The following is a 15,488-nucleotide window of genomic DNA, read 5'->3' as shown; positions in this document are numbered from 1 at the left end:
ATCCTCACTTGCCTCCGCTGCTGTCTCGATGAAAAGGGCCCGTCGGGTCCCCGACGGTGGTCTGGTATGGGCTTCCGCGAATCTTCAACGGCCGGTTCTGCGTGCGGCGGGGCTCATCCTGTTGGCTTGTTGCCCACTTACTCTTCCTCATCCTTGTCCAAGTAGAAGCGAAACCTGGGATTCGATTGCACTCGTGAGCGTTCGCAATGGCAGACTAGTTCAGTTGATGTTTACTTCAGTAGTTAACATTTAATTATAATTAAATCTCCCAAAAAAAGAGAATTGCTTTGAGGTAATTTCAATTTCAATTTGTCCAAGTAGAAGCGAAACCGAACGCCACATGATACCACCACACCTCACCGTCGAAACGATCCAAATGCGGCGGCGACAACGACAACAGCGATGGGGATTGGTGAGCACTTTGAGGGCGTGAAGGCGCACAACTTCGGTTACTTCAAGAAGGTGTACGCCCGGGACAACCCCCCCTCCCCCCCAAAAAAAAGTGGTACGACACTAATGTCGACAAGTTCATCGCCTCCAACCACGTCTATGGCCCGCAGGTCAGCTCCTTCAAATGTAGATGTCCGGTGATTTGATTTCTTGCTTGTCTGGTGACCCATCTAATGTCATCTTTCGATATCCTCTATAGCTTAAGGCCCTGAGGGAATTAGCGGTTGATAGAGAATTTCAAAAGCATAACTTGTCTGAGAAACATATGGTTATGTGTGCCTATAGTGTTTTAGTTAAAAATGCTTATTCTGATTGGAAATATCTTTGTAGCCATAAAAAAAACCACAATCTTGGAAAGACTTTGAACGATATTTGAGAGATGTCTATGTTCTCATATATTATACTGTCATTCTGCTCAACAAACTGCAATACTTAAAACAAGATAACATATCTGTTGTTTCATACTATCATGAAATGAATGCTTGTTTATTACGCTGTGGTTTATATGAATGCGAATAAGCGACAGAACTGAGGTTTTTTATTCGGGCTTAACAAAGAAATTTAGGACATGCTTTCTTCTCAAAGATATAGATCTCTTTCTCATTTGTTACACCCTACTTGCAATATTGAAAGTAAAATAGAGAAGGACATAAAAAAGAAACATGCTATATTTTTGCCTCCTATTACTAACCATTTGCAGGAAGTGTATAATCATGAAAAGGAGGAGAGAGACATGAATGAGCCGCCATTCCATTGTTCATACTCAAATTCGATGCACTTCCATCATCTGAAGAAATCATCAAAGGAAAATTAAATGGTGCTGCAACTAATCAAAATCCTCCTGTAGATGTGGGTTGAACTTATGCCATTGAAAAAGTATCATGTCATTACTTGGCTTTTGAAGAAGGGGAGAGCAAAATGAGCAGCAAGTGAAACATTCAAATGTGCTATCCATGTTATCTGTTGTGCATCCATATCAGGTACATTTGTTTCATTGGATATTAAATTTGTTTGCTAAAGAACTGATGATAATACATAATGAAAGTTTGTTGCGTATGTTTCATGTAGACATTTCTATGGGAAAGATCATGCACTACGCGACAAGCACCATATGGAAAAACCGAAGACGGTTTAACATGAAGAAGGGGAGGATGATGTGACCATGACTACCACAAATACAACCATTGTTCACATCATGCATAAAAAAGAAGATATCAAGATCAAGCTGCCCAAGTGCTGGAATCCAATCCGGCAATCTGTTATAGTGCTGACTTCAAACGGTAGCCAAATGTGCATACAAGCTCCGTTGTGAGCCATCAGTACCTGATGAAAAGCTCTAGCTCGGAATCCTCTTTCCAACAGATCCAGCCTCATTGCCAAATTCCATCTCAGTCATCCGCAATTGAAGAAACAAGGTGTTGTGCCACCTGTCTTGGGCATTTGGGCTTATACCTTCATTTGGGACCCAACCCAAGTGGGGCCCATGTGGGATGCGCTCCAACCTGGTGGAGCACAATCCTTGGGACCCCTTGGTCATCCTCCCACCTCTTTAAATAACTATGTACCCCTTCAGGGTTTCTCGAGTTTTGTTAGATTAAAGTTTTAGCCATTGCTACTTTACCTTGTAGTTACGTGTGTTGGCCAGACCACCTAATTACTCTTCTTCAGAACCTTAGCTTACCATTTTTATTTGATTGCTATTTGCAATAATAGATTGCTTTTATCTTTTTCTTGCTTATTTCTTCAATTTGCTTGTAGGAATAAGGTTGATCTGAACTGACAAGATCAACAGCACATGAAGAGGTTTATCGATCGCTAAGACGCAACACAACAACGTTTTATACAGTTGTAGTTGAATCGTCAATGTTTTTCCCAAAACGTAGTTATCATGAACTCACCGAAAGATCGGGTCAACTAGAGTCGTGAGTGTAGCAAGCGGAGGTCAAGGTTTATAATCAGGAATAGCCGCTCGACACATATCTAATTAAGTGAGTATTTTGTTTCTAAAAGAGTTGGTTTTAATTATTTTTCCTTCATATCTCCACGTGAGTTCTTCCCGTGATCATTGTGCTCACATGTTAGTGATTAATTTTGAGACAATAAGGGGTAAATTGATAACTACTTCATATAAATATCATATTCACCCAAATCTCACTCACATTGCAGATCAAGTGCACATGGAAAGTACAATTAAACAGTACATATATTAGCCTTTCATATTATTCTCCCCTATGACATGTGTTGGCTGTTGTTAAATACCATTTCGACTACCAAACATATGTGAATAAACTAGTGATTTCCTAGTTCATTTACACCATTTTAGTTTAGACTAATAAATTTGCATGAGTTTTGTGGGTTTAGCATGTTTTGCAGGTAAGGTCGTAAACATGCATGGACATCATATTAAATCCTTAGTTTTTACAACCCACTACTAGCAGTGATTTGATCAGCATCAGCCCAGGAAAAGATGCTACAGTACTACAGTTCATCACCCAGCATGCACCGTCCGATGTCCACGCGTTGATTTGATCCAACCGTCCACGCCTCACATGCACATCGCTGCGCCCGGCATAGCTTCCCCAATCCCCTCGATCCTCGACATCCTCTGCGCCTCCCTTCCCAAAATACTCAAATCTTCATCTTCCCCTCGCGAGTCGCGAAGCCCGCCGCCGCCACCTTCTTGCGGAGCTAGCGGCCGGGGTCGTCGCCTTCTTGCGAGCCACCTGCAAGCGCCGCCACCGTTCCGCTTGATTCGCTTGCTCGACCGGCCAATTTCTCAAGGTGGACGAAGGGTGCACGCCCGCTGCCATAGTTGCCTTCGTCCACCTCTTTGCACGGTGTTGACAACATGTGCAGTCTGGTAAGCCAAGCCCTAGCCTGATCTGCTTCTTATCTTCAGCAACCTTGCTTTTATCCTTTGCAGTGATCAATTTGGATGACTTATTTTGTGATGAATCTATCTGTAGTTAGGGTATGGGTATGGAGTAGAGCAGAGCAAGCCAAGCCCTAACTCAATCTGCTTCTCCATCTTCAGCATCCTTGCTTCTATCCTTTGCAGCGTCAATTTGGATGACATATCTTGTGAGTCAGTTAGGGTTTGGGTACAAGCTATGGAGTGGAGCAAGTGTTCTTCTAGCCATTGTGCTGCCGTCACCTTCCTTGGGACAGTGAGGTATGATCTCCCCATTATTTTCTATCTGGATTAGGCCCTAATCTTGATTCAGGTTTGGGCTAGGCCCATCCAGCCAGAAGTCATACGATTTTTCAATAAAAAGAAGTCCTCCGATTGTTGCCGTTTGGCCACTTCTCACTGCCAAAACAATATTAATGTCTGGCATCAATATCTAATGAATATTTTATTTATTTTCCTTGCATATCTTCATTTTAATCCAGGACAGTGGTTCGTCAGCTCCCTGATCCCCTTTTATCATTATGTTGTCCAATTAATTTATTTCACCATCCTTTACTCTACCATTGATAATTTACATGGCCATTGTTCTATGCCCAAGAAATGCATGGATGATTTCAATGTAAAGTTGATGAAGAGTACTGTCCTATCTCTACCAAAGTTTGTCAAATCCACTTGCTTCCTGTTGTAGTGTAGTATTGCTTAAAAGCTATTTTTCATATCATCCTGCCATACGCTTAAATGCATATTCTATTTTCCTTGCCTCAGGTATGTAACTTTATTTTGTTTTGGTACATGTGATCCCAATACTATATGATGAGTAGCTCAGTTACTACTAAAACAGATATATGCAACACAGTTTCCCTCTCCTTTTGTTTAAATACCTAGCTACATATTTATGTGCCATCATCCTATCTCAAATATATCTATACAATTTTTCAATCATCCACAACAACACATGGGCATATTTCGTTTCATTTATCTTTTTTTATTTTCTAATAGTGTACTTGCTTCTTTGAGTGGCTTCGTTTGCTAATTCCTATGCTTTTCATATTTCAAGTTCAAGGCTTCCAGCTACTTGGCAATTGCTCTTTAGGGTTTCTCTACCTGTTATTGCCTGGTATTATTTCAGTTTTTTGGGTAGTTCCTTGGGAAGTCTTATTTGTTGTCCAATTGTTATATCCCTATGCATGATCATTATTTAATTAGTTGTTTTGATAAACGACCTTCCCTACTCTATTTTTTATCATATAAACCGGTATTCGGCTAAACTGTAGCATATATTTTTGCATGGGTCAATATTTATATTTGGCAGCATCTCAGTGACCACTTTCATCCATTTTCGTTTTCAGGCATGGGCGCATGGCAGAGACCACAATATGAGGCAAACATTGGACCTTAGCTAACACGATAACTGAATATTGTGATGGCATTTTAGTGGTTTGTTGCGTATTTTATATAGCTCATGGGTTTATGGCTTCCTACAGGCTTCCACTGATGCTTTTGTGACCGCCAGTCCGGGTAATTTCAACTTTCTCATGCTATTATATACTGATGCTATATTACTCAGCATGCTTTAGGAAATTAGAAACTGTTTTATTCTGTTGAAATTATGCTTTGTTGTTTGTACAGTGTGGGATATGCATGCTCTTCATCAAGGTTAAAATGTGGATGTATTTTCCTTTTCTTATTGGTGGCTAAAATAGATCGATGCTAATTAATGACAAGCTGGCGAGAATACTGAACTCTCATATCTCCAGAATTGGCTATAAAATCACTGGTTCTGGGTCATGGAGCAGTAAACCTTAATTTCTATTTGTTATTGCTAATGGCCAATTTGTATAGATTGTAAAACATATACAATATGAGTTGCCACTGCCATATCTATGATGTGATGTCCGTTGTCCTTCCAAATTAATCATCGCCCAAGGATTCGTTTTTCCTAGGATCTGCTGGTATCGAATTAAGAATGTTGTCTACTATGTACCGAGATCCATGTTTGTTAGTGTAAGATTGCTCTTAAAAAAACTTTTGGTTTGATTACATCACTTCAAAACTGAGAACATTGTTAGATTATATGCCCTTTTTGATATTGCGCTATTACTGTGGAACAGTGTTGCATGTTATCTTGTGATATGCCCAATTCTGATCTTGAGTTATTATAGGTTGCCTCATATGCCCGCGCAATGCGCAGGGGGCACAACTGTGATGTGCTGTGGACATAGTTTTGTTTGACTATCCTTCCAAATTAATCATCGCCCACTGATTGGTCTTCCTGGGAACTGCTACTCTGCTAGGTATTGAAATACTAATGTTGTTTATTTTATTTTTGTTGATGTAATTGTATTATGCACCGAGATACCCGTTGTTCGTGTAACATTGATTATATAAAAAATATTATGGTCCAATTAAATCACTCAAAATTGAGAACATCGTGATATTTTCTTTCTGATCGAGTTATTATTATTATTATTGTGTAGCTCTGTTATGTGCTATGTTGTTTTCAATCATGCTTATTTTTTATTATTATGATTTTTCTTTTATGATTAAGATTATCTTGGATGATGTCGGCGCATCGCGCGGGGGGCACGGCTAGTTTCCAAACATTTTGGGGCGTTTCCGATTGAGTTAAAAAGGAGCACCAGCCCACCTAGGTGTATGTGATACCGTAACATTGCACAAAGATTGCCTTGAAAATTTGGTCCAATTTGAGCTCCAATATGCAAATTAAAAATTCTAGCTCTAACTAAAGAAGCTTAGATAGCATAGATAATTCAACAAAATTATCCGCATTGAATGCATAAATTTGAAAGCAAACTTTGAAAACATTGTAGGATATGAAGAATCTAACTTTACATAGCCAAGATCCACCAAAGAATTCAAGTTAAAAATCCCCCCTATTTTTTTACTTTTACAATAGAGAGAACTCGGGATGGAAATGAGCTGGCTCGGGCAGGAATAAATTGTGGGTGACATTATAACAAGCTCGGTATTATGTAGCCACATGTGAAAATGCTCCCGTAGGGGCTAGTTAGGACATCTGCTTATGATAATGACATCATTTTCGTAGCTGGTTAGCGTTAAACAACCACAACCAATAATATGTATTATCACTGGTGGCTGCCTACGACGGCCTGTGAAAATGCTGCCGGCAAAACCCAAGGACAAATTACCTATAAATCTAACTTTCTACCCAATATCTAAATCAATACTTGACCCATATGTATCTTTTCGGTTGTTACCTTACTTATGAACCATTTGAATAGAGCAAGATAAATAAGAGAGCCCACTACTAATTGCAATGGATGACCATGTCATCTACATGAAACATTATTGCCAATATGTATAACAAACATATCTTATGTTTACTGTAACACAAATATTCTATTACCTTCATAGGCCCCACCATCTTCTCCCATCTATTCTCTTTCTGCATCCCATCTCTTCTCTTTCTTCCTTCTTTTCATTACCATCTCTTATTTTATTCGATGCCAACGTGATAGACGACAACGACAGACGTGGTGGATGCAAGGGTCGAAGGTGGTGGCCTGGCAGACGCGGACGGTGACAGATGCATGAGGCGAGGGCGATGATTTGGCAGGTGTGTGTGAGGGCGGTTGCAACAAGCGAAGGCGGCAGCTGCATGGTCAGTGGCCTGGAGGACGCAAGTGACGGGGAAGGGCAGCGGCCTGGCGGATGCGGGAGATTATGCATGGCAGCCGCAACAGACGTGGACGAGGGTGGCTGTCCAGGTGGATGTGGGCAACAACGGCGGTCTAATCTTATGCTTATGTGTAATATATATATATATATATATCAGTGTGTGTGTATGTGTGTGTGTATATATATGAAATACATATGTACACATATATATGAAATGTCAATATATACATATGTAGAAATACATATGTATATACAAATATTATGCACTTAAGTAATTAGAGGCCATATGCAAATATTAACAAAATATGAGTTTGCAAGTAAGTAAATATACACATATATTACCAAAACAAGTACACAAAAGTAAATGCATGTGTGCATATATAAATATATACATGCAGTACAATTCCTTCGGACTTTGTAATCTTTGTTTCTGTTACTACGACTTCGTGGCATCGGAAGAAGAAGGACCGGTTTGATGAATAGGCTTTCCATCGTAATAGAATTCTCCTGTGGGATCGATAATCTGCTCATTGATGAATCCCATCATCTGTTCTTGAACAGCCCTTATGAAATCATCGTGGGTGAGGCTATCTATCATGTAAATCATCTGTCATTTGGAAAAAAATAGGATTATATATATGAAACCAGTAAATAATCATTGACGGATGAATAATTTTACGTACTTCGAGGTCCTGGCCAGTCCTGATTTGGTGTGCTAAACAGTGCATGTAATGGTAGACGTAGTAGCCGCACAAGTTAGTCCCTTGTTCTTGCTTTGCACACTAAAAGAGAAACAACGAGAGATTAAATATGCATATCTGATTTAGAACAAAGAAGTATTCAATATAATATTGGAGCATGTACTAACCGGAAAATTGAACATCCGGGTGAGTTTTTCATTCCAAATCCCGCGGACCAATGTACGGAACCGAATCCATGCCCTATTTACATGTTAGGAAGGATTAATTTATTATCCGAGATCCGTATAGTACTTGTAGAATTATTCATAATGACAGTGCAATATATGATAATACCTATCTATCACTTCGAAAATATGTGCGAAAGTTTTCTCTGGTTTATCCATTGAATCGTAGACATGGATTTTGGATCTCTCAAGGTCGAAAAGAAGAAGGACCCAGTGGAATCTGCAATTTGCATTAGATGATATATATTTATAGGAAGGAACATAATTGAAGTTATGATTGTAGGAACTCACGATGTGTTGTAGGGAAGTAGTATGAACGTCTTATAATGCTGCTGCACTAGGAAATGGAGGATATTGTCCTCGGTTTGTTTCTCGTAGTTTTGCAGCATCAGCGTGTTCACTTTGTGGGGGTCCATGAATCCTGTATTGAATTTGTTGTGCTAATGGCACAACTGAATCTCCATTCTACAAAAGCATAAAAGGAATTTGTATGAGCTACATTCAAAGGATGAAGCAATAAACAATACTTACAAAGTCCACGTGCTGAGAAGAGAGACGTCGAGGGCGTCTCGGTGGTATATATAAGTCAAAGACATCTTTGTAATGGATCCAAAGAACATCATCTCCTTGGTAATAAATTGAGTTTCGCACCCTCGCTCCGAACATCTCTCTACCCATCCCTGATTTGTCCAAGTACCATTGATGAAACCGGTACATCTGTGTAGGTAGCTCTCTTATCTTATCAGCCGTGACTAGCGGTTCACCGAGTTTAAACATGTACTTCACTGGAGCCATTTCGATAGGTGTGTCCTTTAGCAACTGCTCCATCCTTAGTCTAGTTTCTCTCAAGAACTTGCGTATCTCAAGTTGTTCTGGATTTACGAACGGTTCAACCTCTTGTTGTGGTTGCTACCCCAGCTGAGGGACTTCCTTTCTACACTTCACTGCTACTGGCTTGGCTTTAAGAGCCTTCCTCAATGTTCGATCGTAGTCAGAAACTACGACCTGTTTGCTCGGTTCGGCCATCTTAATAAAGTGATCTTGAACCGCCGGGGGTATAGGGATCTTCTTTTCCGGACTCTGTGGCTTCAACTGCTCCCTAACTTCCGCTCTAACGGCTTCATCGAGCTCCTTCGGAGTCAAGTCATACGCCCTTTTCTTGAGAGCGGGGAGCCTTGGCTCGTCAGATTTGGCTTTCTTCTTCGGTCTTGACAGCATGGGCTCATACGGGCGGGACCTTGACGGTGTAGACTTGGTAGCTAGTGCAGGCCGAGGAGTCGTTTCCCGCGGACCCGACGGTGCAGACTTGGCAGCAGGTACACATGGAGGAGGTGGTGAAGGCGGAGGAGCGGGAGGTGACGGTGTAGCCGAAGGAGCCAAAGGAGACTGAGGAGGTGGAGGAGACGGTGCTTGCGGTGGGGAAGGAGGAGCGGACGAACCTTCTTGCCCGGGAAACACGATGTACTTCTTCCGCCAGAGTATGATGGCTTGGGCTGTGTCTCCAAGTTTCGTCTCCCCGTCACCTCCGGGGATGTCAAGCTCGAGATCCTTGTATGTTCATTCCACCAGCTCTATCTCTACCTTCGCGTATCCAGGTGGAATGGGCCTGCAATGGTATGTACCCGAAGGGTCCGTGGGTATGGCCATGCCCGACGCCACCTAAGACATCGAGTTCATTAATTAGTAATCAACATTTACATGTAAAAATTTTCGCAGTTTATAAATATATATCTCGCATACCTTGATAGACAATTCCTGAAGGGAGTATGCATATTGCAGGGTGTCCACTGTGTGATCTCATCAACGGGGAAGTGGGTTGCTTCGTTAGCTGCCACGGCCTCAATGCCCTCAGATCCAACATGGCCCGTTGATGCGCAGCTGCTGCGGTTGCCTGAGGGGCTCACCATGACGGGCGCCTGTGTTTCCATTTCGCTCTACTTGGCCAAGCGTTGGTCCACCTGTCTCGTAACCTCCTCTTGCATCCTTGCCTCGTAGGTGGACACCCTGTACTCAAGATCAACGATCTTAGCCTCGGTATCCCTATTGCTCCTAATCCGACTCCTATACGTGTGGATGTCCACTTTGAATCCATATTTCCAAGGAACGATGCCTTTGCCCCGCGTTCGTCCTGGCTGCTCAGGATTCTGTAGTGCATGGGTGAGCTCGTCCTTCTCTCTCTGTCTGGCCTGAAAGTCCCTTGCATAGAGGCTTCAACTGCATCCTGAAGTTGGTGGGCTACTTCTCGGATCTCATCGCCGAATATGAGGAAGCCATCAACTGGATTGAGAGATCCACCATGTGCATAGAACCAGTTCCTTGATCGCTCAGGCCATTTAGCCATTGCCGGCTCGGTACCCCGTGGTATCAAGTCGGCTTCCAATTTGTCCCACTTGGGGATTGCCTTTCCATATCTGCCTGACCCTAGCCGGTGATGGTATTTCGTCCTAGCTGCATTGGCTTTGTTCTTTTCTATTTGTGCTTGCCCTTGCGCTCCAGTCTTATAGGCCACAAACACATCCCAGTGATCCCTTAGCTTCTTATGCTGTTTGAAATCAGGTGTCAAGCCCTTGACGATGTATCTCTTGTACAAATCAGATTTGTAGCTTTGGAACAGTTCTGACATTTTCTTGAGGGTCCATTCTTTGCATCTTGGACGATTTGCCTCATGGATCGTGAATGTCTCTAGCATGGTTGTCCACAGCATATCTTTCTCTGTGTCAGGGAGAAAACTATCTTCATCCCCGCGGGACCTTGTTCGACGCCAGTACATTATGCTGATGGGGACGTTGTCTCTCACGACCCAATCGCTATGATTCACAAACTTTCGGCCTATACCTGCCGGGGCTACTGGTTCGCTGTCTGGGGCAATCTCAGTAATAATGTGCCTTCCCTCCAGCTTCTTCGCGGGACCTCTTTTCCCGCGTGGGCTGTTCTGTCCGGCCGACGGTTGGCTATCAGTCCCCTTCTGGTTAGCCTCCTGGTTACCCTCTTCGTGGCCCTCCTTATTCAGGTATTGGTTGGGATCCTCGTTCCCCTCCTCATCCACCCAGTACTGATTGCTGCCCTCTACGATCGCGTCTAACAGGATTTGTTCGTCATCGCGGTCTGCCATCTGTGTGTGCAAAGAAAAAAAGATAGTGAGGTCATGTACATCGAAATTGGAATACAATCGACATATAAAGGTCATATGTCTAAACCCTACAAATATACATGTATAATTCGCTAAGTCATCGTGCTCGTTAAGTCGCTAAGTCGTTGATCTCATTTCGTCGTTCGTGAAAGTCGCTAAGTCGCTAAGTCGTCATTGGTGAAAGTCGCTAAGTCGCTAAGTCGTCGTTCTCGCTAAGTCGCTAAGTCGTCGTTCGTGAAAGTCGCTAAGTCGTTCGTGAAAGTTGCTAAGTCGTCATTCTCGTTTGTTAATAGTTCTCGTTCGCTAAAACGTTCTCGTTTGCTAGCTAAAACGTTCTTGTTCAAACGTTCGACCGTTTATGTTTTCGTTCAAATGTTCTCGCTAAAACATCGTCGTTCTCGTTCGTTTGTGCGGCGGCGGTGTTGTGCAGGTCGGTGGAGTCAGCGCGAGGCGGTGGCGGTGGAGTCGGCGCGCGGCGAGGTGGCGGCGGTGGCGTTGGCGTCAGCGAGGTGGCGGCGGTGGAGTTGGCGCGCGGCGGCGGGTGCGGTGCGAGGCGGCGGCGGAGGTGGCAGCGGTGGTGGCGGCGATGGCGATGGCGGCGAAGTCCGGTCGGCCAGCGTCATCAAGATCGAGAGAGAGAGAGAGAGATTGACGTGAAGAGAGAGATGGAGAGATCGGAGGTGCAAGATTCACCTTGAGGGAGGCGACGCTGCCAGTGGCGTTGGCGAGGGCGGCTGAGCGCGGCGAGCAAGACGACGACGACGGCGGTGGCAGCGGCCGGCGGCGTCTCGGGCGGTGATGGCGCACGAGGAAGAATATTGTGGGAGAGAAGTGTCTAAGTGTGGCGCGGGGAAGCCGATGCAGTGGCTATTTATAGCCGGGGATCTTTAGTCCCGGTTCGTGGCTCCAACCGGGACTAAAGATATATCTTTAGTCCCGGTTGGAGCCACGAACCGGGACTAAAGATATTTTCCAGCTATTACCAAATTTATATTGGTCACAGCTACTATTAATAACCTGGACTAAAGATGTTTACACAAAATCAAGTTATGGCTTATTTAAATTGTTTACAAGTTCAAATAAATACCAATAAATCCAATATAATTAACATATGGCCGAATTAAATGTTTTCAAAGTCCAAATAAATACCAATAATCGTATGTATTTAACATAAGGCCTATTTAAATGCTTTCAAAGTATAAATAAATAGAAAAAATCATTTATAATTAACATAAGGCCAATTTAATTCTATTGAAAGTGTAAATAAATAGAAATTATCATTTATACTTAAGCTATGGCCTAATTATATGTATTCAAAGTGTAAATAAATAGAAGTAATCATTTATAATTAAGCTATGGCCTAATTAATTGTATTCAAAGTGTAAATAAATAGAAGTAATCATTTATAATTAAGCTATGGCCTATTTAATTGTATTCAAATTGTAAATAAATAGAAGTAATTATTTATAAATATCATATGAACTATTTAAATGGTTGAAAAATCATAATACATTAAAAATTAAGCAGTCGAGAATAATATATTACAAATTGATCCAAATTGTTCGACCTTCAATGCAATACAAATAATTTACATCTTCCATCAAACAACCTATGTCACTGTCTTCCTCACGTACTTTCTCCTCACTATTGTTCCTTCGTTATGATCGTTGCGTGAGTACGACGTGTCCTCCTTTGATAGTACGATGCTCGGGTCAACCGTCACTGCGAACGGAGGTTGCCCCTCAAACAGATCGTAATTTTCGCCAGTCTTGTCCTCGACTCCAACGATTTTTCTCTTGCCTAGGAGAACAACGTGGCGTCTTGGCTCATCGGGCCCTTTCCCCTTCTTTGGTTTGCTAGCCATGTCCTTCACGTAAAAAACTTGCGTTACATCATTGGCTAGAACGAATGGTTCATCTGAGTATCCAACCTTGTTTAGGTCAACCGTTGTCATCCCGCTGTCATCAATCGTTACGCCTCCACCAGTCAGCCTAACCCATTGGCACCGAAACAGAGGGACCTTCAGGGGTCCATACTCTAGTTCCCATATGTTGTCGATGACACCGTTATACGTGTTAGTTGGACCATCGTGTCCTATGGCATCGATACGAACACCACTGTTCTGGTTCGTGCTCTTTTTGTCTTAGGCTCTTGTGTAAAATGTGGATCCATTGATTTCATAACCTTAGAATGTAGTTACCGAGCCAGAGGGTTCCCTAGCCAAGAAGGCTAGTTGTCGGTCAATCGTGTCGTTACCATGAGGTGTTCTCGCAGCCAAGCGGGTAAAGTATCAATATGATGGCGTGCAATCCAGGCATCGGACTTGCCAATGTTTTCTGAGAGAACAATCGCCAGGTGCTCCTCGATGTAAGGAGAAACCAACGAAGATTGTTACAAAACCGTGAAATGTGCTTTATGGAATAAATCGTTGTCTACAGTCATAATTGCTCTCCTTCCTAGTGTGCCCTTTCCCCGTTGTCTCCCCTCATGGATTGATTCGGGTACCCCGATTGGCTGGAGGTCTTCAATAAAATCTACGCAGAACTCAATGACATTCTATGTTCCATACCCCTTCGCGATACTTGCTTCCGGACGAGAACGGTTACGAACGTACTTCTTTAGAACACCCATGTACCTCTCGAAAGGAAACATGTTATGTAGGTACACAGGACCGAGAATACCGATCTCTTTCACAAGGTGGCATAGAAGATGCGTCATTATATTGAAGAATGACGGTGGAAAGATCAACTCAAAGCTGACAAGGCATTGCACCACGTACTACTGAAGGGTGGCTAAACTTTCAGGATCGATGACTTTCTGTGAAATTGTGTTCATGAAAGCATAAAGCTTCTTTATTGTTACCCGGACATTATCAGGAAGGATACCACGAATTATAACAGGAAGCAGCTGTGTCATAAGCACGTGACAGTCATGAGACTTTAGATTTGTGAACTTCTTATCCTTCGTGCTTATTATTCTCTTTACATTCGAGGAGTATCCGGATGGTACCTTGATGCTCTCTAGGCATTGAAACATACTCTCCTTCTCTTCCTTGCTCAGGGTGTAGCTCGCCGGGCTCAAGTAATGGCTTCCTTTCTCATTCGGTTCCGGATGAAGGCCCTCGCGTTGTTCCATATGCTTCAGATCATTGCGTGCTTCAAGTGTATCTTTGGACTTACCATATACACCCTAGAAGCCCAGCAGGTTTACGCAAAGGTTCTTAGTGAGGTGCATCACGTCAATTGCGTGGCGGACGTCCAAGACCTCCCAATACAGTAGCTCCCAAAAAAAAGAGTTCTTCCACATCGCCACGTGACCATCTTCACTCTCTATGGGTTGGCTGCCAGGCCCCTTTCCAAATACTACTTTTAGATCCTTCACCATTTCGAACACTGCTTTCCCGTTGCGATGTTTAGGCTTAGTACGATGGTTTGCCTTCTGTTCGAAGTGCTTGCTATTTTTCCGTACAGGGTGGTTTGCAGCAAGGAATCGACGATGGCCCATGTAAACAACCTTCCTGCAATGCTTCAGATACGTACTTTCAGTTTCATCCATACAGTGAGTGCAAGCTTGTACCCCTTGTTTGACTATCCGGATAGGTTACTAAGTGCAGGCCAATCGTTAATAGTAACGAACAGCAACGCTCGTAGGTTAAATTGCTTCTGCTTGTCCTCATCCTACACGGGGACGCCATCTTTCCTCCACAACACTTTTAGATCTTCTACCAATGGTCTTAGGTACACATCAATGGCGTTACCAGGTTGCTTCGGGCCTAGAATAATAATCGGCATCATGATTTACTTCCGCTTCAAGCATAGCCAAGGGGGCAGATTGTAGATGCACATGGTGACCTGCCAGGCGCTATGGCCACTACTCATCTCTCCAAACGGATTCATTCCATCCATGCTTAAACCGAACCTCACGTTTTGTGCATCCTCGCCGAAGTCTTTAAATGTTCTGTCGATATTTCGCCACTGCGACCCGTCAGCGGGGTGTCTTAGCATCCCGTCTTGTTTACGTTCTTCTGCGTGCCACCACATCATTCTAGCATGTGATTTGTTCCTGAAATACCGCTTCAGCCTTGGTATTATATAGGGAAATACCACATCACCTTAGCAGGAATTCTCTTCTTCAAAGGCTATCCGTCAACTTTACCTGGATCATCTCGTCTTATCTTGTATTGTAGTGCTTTGCAAACAGGGCATGCTTCCAGGTTTTCGCACTCCTCACCGCGATACAGGATACAATCGTTCGGACACGCGTGTATCTTCTGTACTTCCAAATCTAGAGGGCAGACCGCCTTCTTAGATTCGTACATACTTTCGGGCAATTCATTCCCCTCCGGAAGAATGTTCTTTACGAGTTTCAATAACTCGCCGTATGCCTTGTCACTCACACCATTTTTAGTCTTC

At 43.0% G+C, this 15,488-nt stretch overlaps 1 long non-coding RNA gene and 1 pseudogene across 1 annotated transcript; one reads left to right on the top strand and one right to left on the bottom strand.

Moving 5' to 3' along the window:
* The first annotated feature begins 3,063 nt into the window (after positions 1 to 3,063).
* LOC107280109 (uncharacterized) lies at positions 3,064 to 5,790 on the top strand. Its single transcript, XR_010739708.1, has 4 exons — positions 3,064 to 3,310; positions 3,417 to 3,622; positions 4,711 to 4,879; positions 5,524 to 5,790. It is a non-coding gene; the product is annotated as an uncharacterized lncRNA (long non-coding RNA).
* Positions 5,791 to 9,168: 3,378 nt separating this feature from the next.
* Positions 9,169 to 15,184, bottom strand: LOC136355233 (uncharacterized; annotated as a pseudogene).
* Positions 15,185 to 15,488: the final 304 nt, after the last annotated feature.

This window comes from Oryza sativa, chromosome 2, assembly GCF_034140825.1.
Source record: "Oryza sativa Japonica Group chromosome 2, ASM3414082v1".
Lineage (NCBI taxonomy): Eukaryota > Viridiplantae > Streptophyta > Magnoliopsida > Poales > Poaceae > Oryza > Oryza sativa.
The sequence above is the reverse complement of the archived record's forward strand: the minus strand, read 5'-3'. Positions and strand labels throughout refer to the sequence as shown.